At 39.9% G+C, this 16,774-nt stretch overlaps 1 long non-coding RNA gene across 1 annotated transcript in view; it reads left to right on the top strand.

Annotated features, from left to right (window-relative positions):
• Positions 1 to 14,526, top strand: part of LOC122869324 — a 40,640-nt gene extending 26,114 nt beyond the window's left edge. Inside the window, exons 3-4 of the long non-coding RNA XR_006376298.1 lie at positions 7,183 to 11,045; positions 14,391 to 14,526. This is a non-coding gene — a long non-coding RNA (uncharacterized LOC122869324). The remainder of the gene's footprint in view (positions 1 to 7,182; positions 11,046 to 14,390) is intronic.
• Positions 14,527 to 16,774: the final 2,248 nt, after the last annotated feature.

The raw sequence follows: 16,774 nt of genomic DNA, 5'->3' as shown, positions 1-16,774 counted from the left end.
TAGTATCATTACATGATTAGTTATATTACATGGATTATGAAGTTATCCAACGGTTTATAAATGGTCATGTTTTCTTTCTTTCTTTGTACTACAGTGTCACCTCCTGGTCATAATTAGGCACTACAGGTCAGGTTTGCTGTCTGATCATTTCAGACAGCAAATTGCAGATTGCAGTCAGATTATCCAAAAGAAAGCTTGATTGACCAAATTTTTGACTCACTTCTCTGAGGGAATCCGTGGTCATCTAAAAGACTACATTTCTGGATTATCCCAATCTAACAGTAAACCCTCAGATTATTTTAGATAAATCCTCAATATGTTTACAGGATCCAAGAATAAGATGCAATCAGATTACTTTAGTAATTTAATCAGCCCCCAGATTATTTTAAATGATATCAGTTTAGATTACATAAGGATTTGAGAGTAATTCCTCAGACTGGTTGATATAAAATGAAGGCCATCTATTATCTGTAAGTAGCCTGCTGTTCACATACATGTAACATGCTTCACACAATGCACTGAACTGCCCATTGAATGAATACAGTTAAGAGAATGAGTTTCAGATTAGTAACACATCAATATATTGTATACAGCTTCACTTAAACATGAAAATTCACCACGTGGCTCTTGAAAACCAACAACAAACCCCTTGACTGAACTCACTGTGACTGATCTAGATTTTTACCCCCTCACATTCTGAAAATATTAAAACAGTTGAAGAGGAGATATATTTGGCAGTGCAGCAAATATCTCTGCTATTGTGACTCTGCTATTTCAGACAAACCATATGTCCAGAAGCAGACATCTGGCTTTGGTAGAAAGCTTCTAACATGCAACTTCACAACATGTGTAAAAGGAGGAACAGGTTAAACTTTATTTTCTGGACAAGATTTTCTATCTTCCCATTAAAAATCTGAAGCTGGAGATTAATTAGTCAATAGTGGAAAGTGATTATGTACTTTTTTTCTAGTACTGTACTTAAGTACAATTTGTATGCATTTGTACATTGCTTAAGAATTTCCATTTTATGTTACTTCATACTACTTTATACTACTACTAACCAGACCCCTAACCAGACTACAGACCCCTTGGATCTGGGAATGGGTTGCCAGGTTGCGGTGACAGATGGGTTGAAATTGTAGCCTATGTAGTGTGGTGGATTGTGTGTAGAGATGTGTTTTACAGATGATCTCGCAACAAACATCCAAAACTTGGATCCATGTTTTCATAATAAAGTTTGAGGGCCATGCAAATTACGGGAGATTCCCGGGAATATATAGATAGATAGATAGATAGATAGATAGATAGATAGATAGATAGATAGATAGATAGATAGATAGATAGATAGATAGATAGATAGATAGATAGAGAGAGAGAGAGAGAGAGAGAGAGAGAGAGAGAGAGAGAGAGAGAGAGATGTAGCCTATAGATGTGATGTGGAGCTCAGACGATACGTGGTATTTTTTACATAAAACTATAATAAATAGTTGTAGTAATTTTGTTATAAATTATTTTAACATCCTTGATCTGACGTGATCTGACAAGAAACCTCTACATTAAACTTCATCAGTGTTGTCCATAATTGAATTGAAAGTTTTGCTAAAAAAAGTTTTTAAAAATAATAAAAGGTATTGTAAATTCTTATTTTGAACTGTAGTCAGACACAGTGTGGCTTTATCAATGTCTACAAAGTGGCCCAATTTTTATTTACTTTCAGTCCTTCTCTGTTTTAAGGTCCAATTCATTTGCCAGTCCACTTTCCCTGAACACATGCCAATTTATTTTTTAATTCAAACCACACCCACAATGATGATGTCACAAAAATATGAATAATATTGGTTCTGTCCAATCAAAAGGAAAAACTAGGCAATGTTTAAATGTCCTACTTTAGCTGATGTCCCACTTTTGCCACTGTATATAACATTAACAGGGGCCATTCTGCAGCACAATGAGTACTTTTGTTACTACTTCCTGCACTTTTACTTAAGTAACCAGTGGCATGACATAGACATCTGGGCCCTGTACATATGCAGCATCAGTGGGCCCCTTCCCCTTTATAATACATCCATTGCTTCAACGATTTCTTCATCTAAGCCATCAATCTGTCTCTAGGAAGTTTTACCCTTAGTTGGCACAACAGGCTATGCACCTCAGTCCTTTAAAATAGCTGTGATGAAACCTCTTTTTAAAAAGCCCACTCTTGATCCAGGGGTTTTTAACCAACTATAGACCTATATCTAACCTTCCCTTTCTCCCTACGATCCCTGAGAAAGCAGTCGCCAATCAGTTGTAAGACTTTCTAAATAACAATAGTTTATTTGAGGATTTTCAGTCAGGATTTAGAGTGCATCATAGCACAGAGACAGCACTGGTGAAAATTATAAATGACCTTTTAATTGCATCGGACAATGGACTTGTCTCTGTACTTATCTTGTTAGATCTTAGTGCTACATTCGACACAATGGACCATCACATCATATTACAGAGACTGGTACATTTAATTGGCATTAAAGGAACCGCACTAAGGTTTAAATCCTATCTATCAGATCAGTCTTAGTTTGTAAATGTTAACGGTGAGTCCTCCATGCACACCAAAGTTAGTCGCGGAGTTCCACAAGGTTCTGTACTTGGATTGATTCTATTCACCTTATATATGCTTCCTTTAGGCAATATTATTAGGAACACTCAATACATAATTATATCTATTGATCAAGCCAGATGGAACTGACCAGTTGGCTAAACTTCAAGCATGCCTTAAGGACATAAAAACTTGGATGACCTGCAATTTTCTGAAGTTAAACTTTAACACAACTGAAGTTATTGTACTTGGCCCCAAACACCTCCAAGACACATTATCTAAAGCTATAGTTACTCTAGATGACATTGCCCTGGCCTCCTACACCACCGTAAGGAACCTTGGAGTTATCATTGATCAGGATTTATCCTTTAACTCCCACATGAAACAAACTTCAAGGACTGCCTTTTTTCATCTATGTAACATTGCACAAATCAGGCATATCCTGTTTCAAAATGATGCTGAAAACCTAGTCCATGTATTTGTTACTTCTAGGCTGGAGTATGGCAATTCCTTATTATCAGGCTGCCTGAATAAGTCCCTAAAGACTCTCCAGTTGAGCCAGAATGCTGTGGCACATGTACTGACAAGAACTAGAAAAAGAGATCATATTATAGAATTTAAAATCCTTCTCCTCACCTACAAAGCTCATTATGGTCAGGCACCATCATATCTAAAAGAGCTTATAATACCTCATTACCCCACTAGAACACTGTGTTCTCAGAATGCAGGATTACTTGTGGTTCCTAGAGTCTCCAAAAGTAGAATCGGAGCCAGAGCCTTCAGTTATCAAGCCCCTCTCCTGTGGAATCAGGTCCCAGTTTGAGTTCGGAAGGATCTGTGATTGTGAGCCACCTGCTGCCCCTGTGTTCCTGCTCGACAACTGCTACTACAATTGTTATAAATAGTCTTATTACTGTTACTATTATTATTATTACTCTTATCACTATCATTCCTATTATTATTCTATTATCTACTATTATTAAGGGTGGGTGAAAAACCTCTGGCGGATGACCCGGGGGCAGGACAGAAATGGGGCAGGGAACCTCAGGCAGATGGCCCAAGGGCTGGACAGGTGCGCGGCAGAAAACCTCTGGCGGACGGCGCCCAGGAGGCCAGGCCAAAAGGGCTGAGCAGGTCCGGGCGATGACCAGATGTATGGAGCAACTCAAGAGGTCAGTGACGAAGGGGAAACCCCTTGAGAGGTCGGACTGGAGGCCGGCGACGAAGGCGGAAACCTTCCAGGGGCTGGCCCAACCGGGACAGGAGTTGGTTTCGGCCAGGCTTCCGACTGGAGGCCAGGAACAGGAGATGACTATTCCACAGACTGGGGACCAGGCAGGACCGATGATGGCTTTGAGGCACTGGGCAGCTGAGTCTCTGAGGCACTGGGCAGCAGTGAGGTACAACATCGGCGGGAGCAATGCGTCCTTCTGGGAGACTTTCCAGAAGGTTGATCCAAGATAGGAACAGGCTGAGGTGTAAGCTGATTAGCAGGCGGGGATGCAGACTGGAGACATGAAGACTGAAGGTTGGAAGGTTGGCAGGTTGAGGTGCGGACTGGAGGCTAGCATGCAGGAGGTAGGCATGCAGGGATATCAGCTGGGAACTAGCAGGCCAAGATTCAGGCTGAATCAGTTTTTACTTGGGGTATAATAAGGATTCCTTATTATTTTATTATCTCCAAGTCTATTTTCCAGTAACTCACCATTATCTAGTATACAGTCCTTAATTCAGTTATTCAGGAACTACTTATCAACAATGATCAGGTCATTCCTTATTCGTTCCTCACTCGTTCCTTAGTAACTAGTCACAGTTTAGTGTACCATATTCTAAAATAACTGTTACAAATAATTCTTCCACCACTGTCATTAGTGTAGGCCTACTTACAGAGGCAAAAGGCTAAGTAACTGTCAAGGTTCTGAAATGTGCAGTTAATTGATATGAAGATGATAAAGTGAGTAAAGCCTGATGAAAACACCTGTTATGCTCATGATGGCAGATCAATAAAGATAAAATCATTTAGTAGGAAATGTTAGAATGTGAATTTTCTTCAGAGGCACGAATCCTCACTGATGAAACAAAGTATGAACACTTAATAATTAATCAGGCATTAGTTGAAAAGAGACTATTGGGCATTGTACTCTCGCTGTTCCACAAACTCACCTGCAGTATCTCCAATAAATGAAGGGTTCGATCAGTTTTGAGTGTCGCAGATCAGACGCCGGGGGACACACAAGCGCCCAGAAGCGCTAGCCGCTTCCTTTCGGCGCCCATGTTAACCAATTTGGCTGACATAGCGCGCAGCGGCGCGGAGCTCCGCGGTCGTCTCGCGCTCAGCAGCGATAGTTTCTGCGTCTGGTCCATTTTTTCCACATATTCCACAGATATAAATAATCTGATTCTGATTAATAATATCCCATGCTTGTCAACCCTTTTGATTTCTCTGCCCCTCTCCCTCCTGTTCTCCTGGAATGACCCCCCTCCCATGATAAAATATCAAGATTTGCCCACCCACTATATTTATTAGAAATAGTAGGCTATCACTGCTGTTTGTGTATTTTAAATTCCGTACTTATTACACATATTTGTCAGCTGTCTCTAAACATAGAGCGAGAGAGACAAGCAGACACGTTTCTGTGTGTGTGCACCTCCCTGCAGATCATCACACAAGGCGACACTTTTAACTTCATTGTGTGCGGCGCATAAATAATAATTCTGCTTTTCCTTAATGCAATTTACTCAAAATCCCCCCAGGTCTAAAAGAATTGGATCTCTCACCGTGATAAACCGACCTTTGGAGCATAGGGCTGCAGAAGGGCTGTGGAGACCCTGCAGTTGTAAGAGGTCACACTATTGATCTGCTATGTGAGACATGGAGAACAGTGAAACGACATTTAATCCAAACCGACCTCGACCTTCAGACGCGCAAGGTCACCGAGGGCCGCGTGCGTCTGCGCCTGTAAGAAATGCAAATCCAGGTCCATAAATATGTTTTAATTCTCCTAATGCGCTCACTGGCCCGATTTAGGCCTAATGAAAAATGCCTCAATTCCCCCGCGACTCGTTTTATGGAAAACAACTTCTGATGGCATGAGAAGGAGAAAGATAGATTACAATCTCTTTTGACATGGATTCCATTTACCGTTCTTCCCATTGACACACACACACAGAGAGAGAGAGAGAGAGAGAGAGAGAGAAAAAGAGGCAGAGTGGGAGTTTCGGGCCTCTTTCTGTGCTGTAAAACTTTATAGCGATCTGGGGCCCAGTTGTCATGGTAACCGGTTATACGAGCATGACGGGGGGTGTGGACGGGAGGGGGGAGAAGGGACCACCATTTGCAGAAGTGGTTGTGTGTTGTGTGTGTGTGTGTGTTCTTCTGTTTATAATTAGCCTATGGTGAAAGTGGGAAAGAGAGAGAGGATGTGTGCGTGAAAGAGAGAGCGAAAGAGAGATCATTGGAATGTCATTTTTGAAAGCCCGCTCGTTTCTCGACAGCTTGTTATCCACACACACACACACACACACACACACACACACACACACACACACACACACACACACAAGGTTTTACAGCGGGGGGTAGCCCAGGCCCTTCACTCCGGGAACTTCAAGGGGGGAACAGCGCAAACAGACCATGGGAGAGACAGAAAGTACATGTGAAAAATCACCCTCCATTCTGGAGTTTGATCATCGCCATACGTCCTGCGTCATCCCGCCTGCAGCCTACAAACACGGTCTCTGCTGACTGCAGGCACCAGAGGATCTCCCGTGTAAACACATTATTATGCCATTCGACATTTGGTGATCTGCCAACTTTCAGTGAGGCAGTGAAAAGTGGCCGTTTACAGACATATTTGACTCATTATAGTGAAAAGTGGTAGCCGATCCATGCTAAAAGTGACATGAGATTAGTATTAAAGGCCTATCTGGACACCATATCTGCATTCATCCACTTACTTCTCTACATCCTACTTTTACATCCATCTGTGTTTTACTTGTAGGCCTAGCTAAAATTTAATTTAGCTCTTCGGGGTATTTTGGCAACTTTGTCAGAATACAACATAAAGTTTGATCTAGGACAGGTGTTAATGTAATCATCAATGACCGAGTTTAATGCTAGTGTTAATGATCCGTTTGAGCTAGAGACAGGAAACTGCAAATTTGGAAATAACTTAACCTTTATGTGACTCTTCCTAAATTAAACTGAATTCCTTAACATAAACATGATTGATGATCATATTTTAGAAGTAGGCTAAGCTACAGAACATTATGAATTACACTGTAAAACATGCAATACAATACAAAATTTTCATTTGCCCTATATCTGTGATTGGTGTTGACAGAAAGTTTTACATAGGCTAGCATTAAATCCTGTTATAGATTTTTGTTATTGGCATTTGTTCATAAGAGCTCTAAACTCTGTCTAACTGACCACAAACGTAAAATTATTTGTTTGTCAGTGAATAACTTTTAGACAAACAAAATGAATATATATTTGTTCACGTATAGCCCATAAAACATGAAATATTTCTTTATTTGCTGTTGTAAGGAACCTCTCTGCCCTCTCTGCCTGTTGTTGGTTTGTGTGGCTGCTTTCCTTGCAGGGGCTGGAGGTGGGAGTGGCAGAGGGTCATCAGCATCACTGGCAACACCTGGGCCTGTGTGCCAGTACTCCTTCAAAAACCCTCTTGGAGCTCAGTTGCTGTGTGCTACGCTACCTAAGTCACCCATTTGGTTTTTAGTTGATGTTTGGCTTGTGTTGTTATACCATACAATATTACAGAGGCTGAGGCATTGCACCCACACACTTCCCCACTCATGCTCCCACCTACACTACTGATCTTACTGATTACACATGCCACGGTTAGTTTAAGTCCTCTCTTGTGTTATTCCTTTTTTAATAAATAATTTGTTAATTGGCTTGGTTTTGTGCATCTTCGCTTTTGTCATGGCCTTGTGGCCCAGTTTGTGACACTGCAACAGCAATGCTTTATGGTAATTTCTATATTTTGTGTCCACTTTGTGTCACAGAGAAGGGTTACCATTTCAGTATAATATATTGGGTTTAGAAATAAGAATAAGAAAAGATAAAAAATATATGAAGGAAGGAAAATTATTGAAAAAATTAAATCATTATTTTTACATGCATTGTGGAAGTAACCAATGTCAAAAAAACACTACAGGGTTAAGTTTAAACTGGAAGAGACAGGAAACTGCATGAATTTGGAATTCTATCTGGAATTAATGAATTAATGTAGGATGTATCATGAATTCTGGTTGCTCACCATTAATAAATGATGAAGTCACTATGAATTTATGTGATTAGTTAACTTGATGATACTGTTAACTCACAGTTACTTCATACATGAATTATGCCACCTAAATAGCTGGAATCCAGTTACTAGTGATCAGCCTCTGAAAGCAGGACAGTTCTCATAAAAATGAAGCTGTTTTTATCAAACTGGTCATCAGATGCATACATCTACAAATTGCTGAATGACCCAGTGGTCCTTGTTTATATCACATTTACAAGCGAGGGGTGGAACATGAGTTTATTTATTTTCTATCATCATTGGTTTGTTTGTTGCTAAAATGATAAGAGTGTAGCACAGAAGGGAATGGTGCACTAAAACCAAAAATATCTACCAGGTGCTGGCTGACAAATCAAGGGAGAATGGACAGACATGTTAAAGCATACATGCATACATACAAAGCAACAGTTTACATTGTAAGGAAAAGAGGAAGAAAAACTGAGTATTAATGTTGTCAGGGATTTGATTGTGACTTGTCCATATTTCTAGAGATTGTTTGTATTGTTTGCATCTAAAAAAAAAATATATGAGAAAAGGTCCTGTTCTGCTTTCAGAGGCTGATCAGATGTATCTTTTCTATATATCCAGCTGATTTGGTGTGGTTACGGGTTAGTTAATAGTGACTTAATCATTTCTTAATAGAGAGCAACAGGAATTCACCATACATCCTGCATTCATTCATGCATTAAAACGTCATTAGTCATACATAAGTTATGCATTACTGTGTATTGCACCCTTATTTTAAAGTATTTCCAACTTCTCTACTATGGAGCTCAAGGGTTTTTCAGTGAGAGCCTACAAAACACTTAACCGACCTATAGTTAAAATGTATTTTTCATCAGAGCTAACAGCTCTTTACATATAGCCTTAGTTAAATCCATAGAATTTAGTCTAGGTTTTATGATAAACGGCTGGATCAGTAGCCTTCAACTAAGCTCTATTACAGGTATGTGGTGTTTTGTGTAATTGGCTCGTTCTGGTTTCACACTGATTCAACCGCGAAAATCAAACAATTTCTGTCACATTTTTATACTGCAAGTGTGTGCAAATGATGCTGCTTCTGTGTTTACAAGGTGGTTATAGAATTAAATGGAGACGTGTGTCAAAGAAAAACAGCGACCCTGGGAGGCAGAAATGGTGCACTACATTCGGCCCATCACATTCCCAGTTCAGTCGGTGAGCAACACAAAAGCAGTTTGCTTTGGTTTGAGAGGTAATCAGTATCCTCATATGCTTAACTTAAATGAGATTGCTTGAATCTGGAGATACATATATTTAGGTGTCGTATGCAAATCTAATTCTACGTTGCTTGTATTTCAGTGAGACGCTTGCCGCAGAAGCAAGACATAGTTAATTACGATTTATTCTACCAACCATGACAGTTCTGTTAACCGGAGACAAGACATATTCCTCTTTTTGTATTTACAGAAATCTCAGTGATATTCAGCTTTGATTAACATTAATGTTTCTGCCAACTGATGTTAATGAATACTTCATCATGTAGCCTAAGCGTGCATAAAGCTTTTAGGATAGTGCTACTATATTCTATAATGTACATCATTTCATAATGGCTAAAATGTCAGTATTTGTAACACCAAACAGTACATGTTACATTCTGTTTTTTTGTGCTAATATTATTGCGGACTTTTAAAAATTAGGCTACTTAAAAAGTTGACTGAATAATTAATGACCGATTGTGGACATTGATATTCGCATCGTTTATTTAGATCCAGAAAAATATTAATTTATATATATTGTATCTGGGAAATTTCTAATGGTCGATGCAGGCAAATTTTTACAAATGCGGGGGGAAATTCTAGGGTTCAGTGGAAGCTATACTTCGTGCCCTCTGGTTTTTCATCAGTACCAAAACTCCTGCTGCTACACCAGCCCTCCTTTTGTGGTAAGCAACGACTTCACTTCCCCTATGATTACATCCTCAACTTTTCCCCATGCATTCCTCAGGAACGTAAGAATACTTCATAGAGCATCCGCTATCTTAGAGCGATGTACGAGCCCAGTCGGAGGGGAAATTCCACAGCGGGCTGCTGCATAGAACTGGACTGTAATTGGATGCAGCTTGAGAGTCAGCCGCCTCTGTCTCTGCCTCGGCCTCTCGCTTGCTTACTTGAAGCGGCGGTGAAATATGGAGAGAGAGAGCGTTTTAATGGAACCTGTAGTCGATTTCCCATTATGAATAAAAAAAGAAAGTAAACTGGCCGCCAAAGCTCGGGGCGTGGCCTTCCTATGAACCTCAGACTGGCATTGGCCGCCACACATACACACACAGTGAACATGCATCTCCATTAACCCTCCTGCCCCTCCGCATCCTCTTTGCAACCCAAAGGCTCCAAGGTAGTCGAATCACAAAATAACGGTGCTAATATCATCTCAGAGTAGGTGTGCGCATAAGGATGATGCGCCAGGAGAAGCAGCAGTAGCAGCACGCGCTACAGACCCCAATGTCACCTCAGTGTCTGCCGCCGCCAGGTGTGCACGAGATGCAGCCGTTACCACAGAGCCTTCACTAAGGCATCGTTATGAGCGTGACGCACGTGTTCACTGTTCGCAGCATTCCAACAAAAAGGACCCCCCTCCCCCGCCACTCTCCTCCCCCTCCTCTACCCACGTAACTCAGGAACCGAACCGGCAGCTCAAGTCCAGACTGCCGCCTGCAACTGGACACGTGCCCGCTTTCAGCAGCCTGACCGCCGAGCCACCGCGTCATCATCACCCCATGGTCATAGCGATGCTTCTCCCAGGGTGGGTTCGGTGCTATCTCGGTTTCGGGACTGCAGTCTGCTCACCCTCACAACTGTGGCGAGCATCTTCCGTTTAAAGTCCACGAGGGCGGCTTTGCAATCCGTCACAATCGGATCTGTGGTGGTGATGATCGCCAAGGAAGTCCCGTCTCACTACCACCGCTGACCGTGCACACCTTCTCCCAAGTGGTGTGCCGTCTGCAGACCTCATACCTCCTCGTGGATGAGAGCGACCCGTTATCGTTGGAGTCAGATAATGATGGCAGCCGGGTATCACCGACGTCTAAGAGGAGGAAGAGGAGTGCTGCTGATGCTCCATGACAGACGGCAAGAGGAAATAACAGGAAGGAATAAGGAAGGACGTGATTCGGTTCCGGTCCAAAACAGTTGCAGGTACAGCTCGCAGCAGCGGCGGCACGGGGGGGCGCCTGATCGGGGAGAGCGGGCAGTACCGGGACCACAAACATAAGGTAGGAAGAGAGAATGAGACGGAGGAGAGAGAATGAAAGGATGTGCAGACAAGGAAAAAATGGAAAGAAATGGAACATTAAAAGAAGAGGGAGGGAGGGAAAGAAGAGATAAGAGATGCTAAAGGAAGAGAGGGAAGACAATAAAAGGAGTAAGAAAAAGTGAATGAAAGGAACATATAAAGAATTAGGAAAGAAGCGGGGGATGAGTGTTAAATGAGAGAGCAGAGGTAGGCGGGATGGATAGAAGAAGAAAGGGCTGAATAAAACACAAGGGGAGGAGACTCTAAAACAACAGATGTAGGTGGACTGTTAAAAAAAAGACACAGTGTAGCCATGCAGAAACAGGAAAGAAGTGGAAGAGGCAGACGGCATGGACAGAGGGGCTGTAAAGCCACAGAGCTCGGCCATGGCAGCAGCCGGAGGGGGAGGCTGTTTGGTCTGGAGGCGAGACAAGGTGACTCCTCTATCTCTCTTTCCTGTCTGCCTCGCATTGTCTTTCTGACTTCTCTTTATTTCGTTTTATGGCGGGCTCTTAAAGACAAAGAGGGCCATTTTGCCCCACCACTTCTCTCCCTGAAATGAATTTATTGCTCCGCCAGGATTTAATTGCCCCTTTCCCGTGTCCAGCAGCCGGACAGGAAGGGCTGAGGCTGAACTTTAGTATCCCCTCAAGCAGTGGTGTCCTGTTCTTCTGCAACTGAGCAAACTGAAGGAAACTATTTTGTGGAATATGGACACTTTTTCTTCAAAAGTAGGCAATGAAGAATGGAATACATTCATAAATTAACAGTTAACTAAAATAACAGTGAATACAGATGCATTTCATCATATGGCTCTGGACAAAATAAATAAATAAAATGTAGTTATGAGCACATTGCACACAAAAACAAAGACACAACCTACAGAACTCTAAAATGTTGATTTTCTCTTTATATTCAAAACTCTCAAACCGCCGGTCTCTGTTCAATGCTTCTGCTGATTATTAGAGACGATAGTGTGAGTGACTTTTCTACCTTAACAGCCAACTATCCGTTTTTTAGTGCTCATATGTCTGCATTGTAGGATAAAGGGCAGCAGTGTATATATTTTTTAATAATATATTTTGTATTGTATGTTGTTAAAGCCTACATTGATGAGTGAAGAAACATTTTAAAAGGTCAAAATTTTGTGTTAACCTTGCAGCTTCTCTGAGTCAGAAAAAAGAAAGCGAAGCAAAGGTAAAAATAATATAAGGAAGAAATCAGAGATACCATGTTGAAATCGTGTCTAAGTGGGATGCCATCGTAACGATAATTAAAGTATAGGTTTCGGTCTAAATAAAATTGTAAAAATACAAAGAAACGTAAATTGAGGCTTAATATTAGCTGTGCTAGCTGCTGCTCCTCTCAGCTATGATCATGCTCTGCTCTGTAGGAGCATTTTTGTGGAAGCTAAAGAGGCCGAACGATTTCCTGGCTAAATATTGCGACGAGTTGATGTATGAAACTGAGTATTTTGAAGCAAAGTGATTCAAATAAAGACTGAAACAAGACAAGACTCACACTCTGTGCAAGAGAGAGAGAATACTGCAGAGACCTATAATTTCCAATAATACTAAAAGTGTGCAGAGAGGTGTGTGAAAATATCTTAGTGGGTGAAGTCACAAATAAAGGCTATGAGGTTGTTTTCTGTCGGAAGTTGCAAAGTTCTATTATCACACGTAAGATAAGAAAAGCTGTTTTCTAGTTGACTATAGATGCCGAAACTACAACATAATTTTGAAAAACGCAGACACATGGGCCCACAACGCTCTTTGGATGTCATTACAGGCGATTTCGCTTTAGTTATCTTACTTCTTGCATGTCCTCTTTAAACTGTCGGAAATGAGACAAGTTATTATCTCTTTAGTGGAATAGATGCCAGAACTACAACTAATACATACAAAACGTCTAAAAAGTAGAGTTTGAAATGTTGATTGATCTGCCAGATCCGATTATAAAGCAGTTGTGACATCCTAATATTCTGCAGCTACAGAAGTCTAATAATAATGATAAAATCATAAATTTAGTTTTAACGTTGCTATTCAATAATTAAAAAAAACTATTAGCTTTATATGGTAATTAATACTACTTAGGCTAATAATCAAAATAATACTTATAGTATTTGCTGATTTACAGTTAACTTATAGTCTACTAAACACTAAAATTGAAGCAGAATCCTTGTTCCGTGTGAACTGAGATAGCGGTTCTCTAAAAACACAAAAATGTCTCCCAATATTGTTTCTTAGTTTACCATTTTTATTTCTTATGCTGACGCGTTTCAGCAAACACGCCCTCATCAGAATCGTCTGAGTGTATTTTTGAAGAGTCAGTGTGTTGTGTGCTTTATGCTTTTTCTGAGTTGTTGGAGTCTAAAATAATTAAACTAACTATCCGAGCTTCACACCCTTACAGCCTTCCTCAGTAAAAAAAGAAGATGCTTAACAATAGTGCTGTCTGTGAGAAAAGTATAGTGTTAAAACGACATTTCCGAAATAAAAATAGGATGGACAAAATGTCTTAATGTGTACAATATGTTCCGCAGCTTAAAGTAAACTACAAAGTATACTACACAATTCGTTTAAAATTAAATGTAGGCCTAACATTTACATTACATTGTTGCAGTTTGAGGGTATACGAAAATCTTAATTTTTTTTTAGGCTACTGCTCACACAGGACGCATAGGACTCTCTCTCTCTCTCTCTCTCTCTCTCACACACACACACACACACACACACACACAGTCGCAACGCGCAGTGTTTGCTGGGTTTGAAGACTTGAAGAATTACGGAAATGTATTAGGGAATACCTCACCGGATATGCTGATATTGCCCAAAAGTGATAATAATAATAATAATAATAATAATAGTTATTAGTTGTTGTTATTATTATTAATATTAGGTTATTAGTAGTAGAGGTAGAAGTAGTATTTGGCCTTAATATGTAGGCCTATTTGTTTTCTTAAGAATTCTTATTTCTTAGTGTGTGTGTGTGTGTGTGTGTGGATGAGACAACTATGCCATCATGATTCATTTAAATGTTGTCATAATGTTGTTATTTAAATTTCTTTTGACTTTCACCCAAAATCAAATGCAAATTAAAAAAAATATATAGCATATGCAAAATGCGTTGCAGAAGACAGTTTCCTTTGCAATCACTACATGTTTTTTTTATAAAAGATTTAGTAATAAAAGATTACCTATAATGTATCAACATGTTACCGCTGTCCTGCTCCCTTCCATCTCCTTCAGATGAGCCCGGCCTTCGGCGCCTGGTTGTCGGCCCGAGCCAAAGAAGCGCTGTCCTTACACCAAGCAGCCGACTGGAAAAATAATTCCTCTTCAGCATGTACCTGACCCGACAGCGCCGCCTCGAGATCTGCAGGAGCGTCGATCTGACTGACCGGAAGGTGAAGATCTGGTTCCAGAACCGGAGGATGAAAATAAAGAAGCAGCTACACAACTGGAGGTGTGGGGCCGCGCGGCATCACCTCAGCACCTGACGGACTGGTGGAGAAGAGGACCGTGATCAATTATCATGGAAATCAAAATATCAGCGTTTGGAACACCTGCCTGAGACTTCCAGATGAAAAGGTGCTCAATGTGATTCCTATGTGGTGGTTGATATTTTTTTCTCTTTCTATTATTAAGATAAAACCCCAAACATCTAATTTGGACTAACTTACATTCAACTGTGGCGTGTATTACCACCCGCACTGGAGGATTCAAGTCCGAGCAAACGAACCTCACTCAGACCTAAAGTAGCAGGAGGCGGCCGTAGAGGAAGGTTTGGGGTAGGACATAGTCTTGTTGTTTTGGCGGCTTTTCTATTTCTAATTTTCTTGTGTCCCAGCGCATCTATCTAACCTTTCAAATATAAATCTGAAGACTTTATACTTAATTTCATTTGATTTTTTATTTTCATTTCCCATCCAGGCATCTAATGGTGAGTATGGGCTTTTTTCTGTGCATATTGAGTGTTGAGTAAAAGGACACAGATTGTCTACAGCGTGATGGCTGTTGATTTGTACGGATCACTTTATTTATAATATATTCATTTAAATCTGAAGGATGTCAAGGAACCAGGGGTAGGCTTTTCGAAATACTTAGGTTACTATGCAACCCTCAACACAGAACCCTTAATTTCTTGAATTACTTGGATTTTTCATATTCTATTCATTTGGTTATTTTGGTTGTATTTCCCAATATGTCTACGTAGTGTTTCAAAGCCTTCTTAAAATTCTGAACTAGAAATGCTGAAGCCTTTAGTGTGGGTTCATCAAAGGTTCTTGTGAAATGGTATCACGCTTCTTTACATAAAGTTTTGAAGGAACTTGATTATTGAAACCCAACAAGACCCCCCCCTCTCTTTTCCCTCACTGAGGCCCACTAAGGTTTAGTGGGACATCTTGTTTGTTAAAGTGGGACATGGATTTCCAGTACTTTTTAAAGGAAAGCCATTTTTTGACAATTCAATATGTTTCCTATAACTACTACAATAACATTTCAATCAATTATACTCCAATCAGCTGATCATAAACCCACCTTTCAACATTTTAGTCATTGATATAATCACATAACCAATTAAAACTTAATTTTAAATTATAAAACACATTGACCATACACTTACATATACATACATATACATACTGGCAAGATTTTAGGATAACAAATATTTATTGGTTGTATCATCCAGTCAAATGGCAAAAGGCACTGTTTCACTTTTGCAGAACCCACCCTATTTATTTATTATTTTGCTTATCTAAAAGTAGTCAAAATTCAATATAATGATTCTAAAAGTAATGGAATCAGCTTATAAAATACCCATCATGTGTACCTTTTTTAATTGTGAAGTGTTAACTCTCACCAGGTTTCTAAAACTCACAAATTCACTAAAAGATGGACAGAAGACATAATCTCAATGCCCTCAATGTTAGCTACAGCCCTGCAAGAAATGTCTTGGTAGGTTTTAAGTGAAGATCTAAAATGTCTATATTTGTAATGCTTTTTTGTGAGAAGAATACTTTTTGTGTAAACTCTGTAAAGCTGCTCCTGTCTGCAGGACTGAAGCCTCTACCTGTTTTTACCATGACACATTCTTGCTACTGCTACAGGTTTTTAAATAAGTTTTTTAAAAAAGTTACATAAATGGTGATATTTAATAATTTGTGATGCTGAATTATTTTTCAAATAAAATATAGGCTGTATTACTGTGATATTTTAAAAACACTGATAATGCTAAGTAATTCTTATTTCAAACACACTTCCATTATTATGACACAGTAAAATTAAGTATTTAGCTTGGCTTTATGTTTGTCATCTCCCCTCTTTCCTAAGTCAAAATTGGCAGCTGTAATTGTGATACACAAGCAGACAAAACTGCACAATCCAGGTTTATATTTCATCAGATACTTTCCACAGTTTCTCATATGTTGTCCTCATATGAAAAGTTTATATGGTTTTTTTTAATTGTATTTTTTATTTATATTTCTGTAAACACATGAAACATGTAGAACAGTTAGTTGCACCTTCTCTGCTAAAGGCATCAATGAAAACACAACAAATTACACTGCAGTACAAATTGTAACATTAGTACTACCACTGCTGTCACAGTAACACTCATAGTAGTTGTACCA

The sequence above is a fragment of the Siniperca chuatsi genome, linkage group LG21, assembly GCF_020085105.1.
Source record: "Siniperca chuatsi isolate FFG_IHB_CAS linkage group LG21, ASM2008510v1, whole genome shotgun sequence".
In the NCBI taxonomy this organism is placed as follows: domain Eukaryota; kingdom Metazoa; phylum Chordata; class Actinopteri; order Centrarchiformes; family Sinipercidae; genus Siniperca; species Siniperca chuatsi.
This window is presented reverse-complemented; position numbering and strand designations above follow the sequence as displayed.